The 3,466-nt window shown below is 42.5% G+C and overlaps 1 pseudogene; it reads left to right on the forward strand.

Moving 5' to 3' along the window:
- The first annotated feature begins 1,015 nt into the window (after window positions 1-1,015).
- On the forward strand, window positions 1,016-1,473 carry LOC102758717 (annotated as a pseudogene).
- The last annotated feature ends 1,993 nt before the right edge of the window (window positions 1,474-3,466 follow it).

The raw sequence follows: 3,466 nt of genomic DNA on the forward strand, positions 1-3,466 counted from the left end.
AAAGGAAGATAAACAACCCAATCAAAACATGGGCAACTCACCTAAATAAATACTTTTCTAAAGAAGACAGAAGAAAGGCCAAAAGACATATGAAAACATGCTCAAAGTCACTAATCACCCAAGAAATGCAAATCAAATCAACAATGCGGTACCATCTCACACCTGTCAGAATGGCTATCATCAACAATTCAACAAACAGCAAGTGCTGGAGAGGATGTGGAGAAACAGGAACCCTCTTGCACTGCCGGTGGGAATGCAGACTGGGGCAGCCACTGTGGAGAACAGTATGGAGTTTCCTCAAAAAACTAAAATGGAACTCCCATTTGACCCAGTGATCCCATCAGTCCTCTTTGGCCAGCTGGGTTGCCAGCCCCACCCCAAGGAACCTCCATCTCCAGGGGCAATCGACTTCCAGTGGTTTCCTTGACAGACAGGACAGGGCTCTGGGGGTTCACCACGCCCCTTGGGACAGCTCCGGCTCATAAGTCCACCGTGACTACAATTGTAGGAGGTGACTGGGACTGACGGTTAGTCTCCAGCTCTGACTCTGGGCCCTTGCTCTCCTGAAGCGCAGCACAAAGAGTCTTAGTTTTGGCCTGGCTTTTCCTGTTTCTCCTTTTTCGTCCTTCTGGTCTCTATTATAGAACACAGAGGTGGTAACTTTCAGGAGATTCTTCTAAAGTACTCTCTGGACCAATAGCCAATTCTTGTAACTTCCTGATGTCTGGGACAGCCTAAGTGATAAATTTATTCTTAAAATTAGTTGTCCCAATCCTAAATCTGGGGTAATGTTGGTAAGCTTAACCAATGCCTCCCTGGCCCTTTCTTAAAAACCCAAGGGGTCTTCGTCAGCCCCTTGGTTAATTGTGGTCAATTTAGAGTAGTTGACAGGCTTTCTTTTATTATGTCTGTGGCAGTGCTTTATTTTCTACCTCTCAGTTTCAGGATTCTATTGAGAGTCTACAGGGGGACTGCCTCCTGTCAAGAAATTCTTGTGTTTTTCCGCCAGCTGAGCGCTGCTCCTGCTGCACCATGCTCTCACCGAGCTCCATGCTCCTGCTAAGGCAGCGCCTCCATCTCCTTCCAGCCGCCATCATGATCATCTACCAGGATCTCATCAGCCATGATGAGATATTCTCCAATATCTACAAGATCTGGGAGATCGTGGACGGGCTGTGCCTGGAAGTAGAAGAGAAGATGGTCAGTAGGACAGAGGGTAACATTGATGACTCACTAATTGGTGGAAATGCCTCTGCTGAAGGCCCTGAGAGTGAAGGAACGGAAAGCACAGTAATCACTGGTGTTGACATTGTCATGAACCATCACTTGCAGGAAACCAGCTTCACAAAAGAAGCCGACAAGAAGTACATCAAAGATGACATGAAATCAATCAAAGGGAAGCTTGAAGAACAGAGACCAGAAAGAACAAAGCCTTTTATCACAGAGGCTGCAGAACAAGTCAAGCACAGTTAACAAATTGGGCAGTTTGGCTCTATCACCTGTCATCATAACTGGCTGCTGCTTTTCATCCACACACCAAGACTAGGACAAATGGGACTGATGTTATCTTGAGCTCTTCATTTATTTTGGCCTTGATTCATTTGGAGCGGAGGCATTTTTAAGAAAAAAACATGTCATGTAGGTTGTCTAAAAATAAAATGCATTTAAATTTTTTTAAAAAAAGAAATTCTTGCTTCTTTTCTCAGAGCCTTTTATTCCCCTGGTATAAGTACGAAAATGGTCATTCCCAAATTCTTTTGCTTTCTCTAGTATACCTTGCTTTTCAGTGGCTGAGAAGGTCAGTTTAATATGAGCATGATGTCTCTATATCGCTATATGAGAGATTATACACTTGAATAAGGGTTTGGAAGGCCTCAATATATTTGTCAGGGTCTTCCAAGAACTTTTTTAAATCACTTTTCATTTGTCTCATGTCCTGGGGTGAAAAGCAGATCTGGGCTAAAGTATGACCAGATCCTTTATTTGTCTTGGGGCAATTTAAGGTCAGCTCAGCCCTGGGCAGGGATGTGGCCTCTGACTTTTCTTCTGGCAGATTTTGAGTTGTTATTGCCAGGAGCAAGGGATTAAGTTTACAATTTCTGCCTGTTTTTGTCTTGTCCTCTAGAGTAAAGAAAGTCTGGACATATGGGACTTCCAACCATTTATATTCTTCCTACAGAAGAGATCTAATTGTAGGATGGTGTTATACTTGAGGCTTAACTCTGAGGGCCAGCTTTCACCATTCTCCAGTTGGTATTGAGGCCAAATCTGAGTGTAGAAGAAAATCAGACATTACTTTTTCAAGGTTTGTGGGCCAAAATTATTCCAATTCATTTTTATTTTTATTATTATAATTCTTTATTGTTTAAAGTATTACTTAAGTCTCCTTTTTCCCCCATTGATCTCTCCCCAGCCTCCCCCACACCCAGCACAAACCCTCACCCTACCCCCCTGTCTGTGTCCATTGGTTATGCTCATATGCTGCATACAAGTCCTTTGGTTGATCTCTTACCCTCTCAACCCCACCTGCCACACCCCCGCCCTGCCCTGCCTTACCTAATAGGTTGGACAGTCTGTTCGATGCTTCTATGTCTCTGGTTCTATTTTTGTTCATCAGTTTATGTTGCTCATTATATTCCACAAATGAGTGAGATCATGTGATATTTATCTTTCTCTAACTGGCTTATTTCACTTAGCATAATGCTCTCCAGTTCCATCCATGCTGTTGCAGTGCGAATGGTAAGAATTCCTTCTTTATTACAGCAGCATAGTATTTCATTGTGTAGATGTACCACAGTTTTCTAATCCACTCATCTGCTGATGAGCACTTAGGCTGTTTCCAAATCTTCGCAATTGTGTAGCAATACCAGTTTTCCAATCCACTCATCTGCTGATGGGCACTTAGGCTGTTTCCAAATCTTAGCTATGGTGAATTGTGCTGCTATAAACATAGGGATGCATATATCCTTTCTGATTGGTGTTTCTGTTGTTTTGGAATATATTCCTAGAAGTGGAATTACTGGGTCAAATGGAAGTTCCATTTTTAATTTTTAGAGGAAACACCATACTGTTTTCCACAGTGGCTGCACCAGGCTGCATTCCCACCAGCAGTGCAAAAGGGTTCCTTTTTCTCCGAATCCTCGACAACACTTCATTTGTTGATCTGTTGATAATAGCCATTCTGACAGGTGTGAGATAGTACCTCACTGTTGTTTTAATTTGCATCTCTCCCATGATTAGTGACTTTGAGCATGTTTTCATATGTCTCCTGGCCTTCTGTATGTCCTCTTTCAAAAAGTGTCTATTTAGGTCCTTTGCCCATTTTTGTATTGGGTTGTTTATCTTCCTTTTGTTAAGTTGTATGCGTTCCCTGTAAATTTTGGAGATTAAACCCTTGAGATAACATTTGCAAATATGTTCTCCCATGCAGTGGGCTTTCTTGTTGTTTTGTTGATGGTTTCTTTTG

This window comes from Myotis davidii, unplaced genomic scaffold (assembly GCF_000327345.1).
Source record: "Myotis davidii unplaced genomic scaffold, ASM32734v1 scaffold969, whole genome shotgun sequence".
Taxonomy (NCBI): domain Eukaryota; kingdom Metazoa; phylum Chordata; class Mammalia; order Chiroptera; family Vespertilionidae; genus Myotis; species Myotis davidii.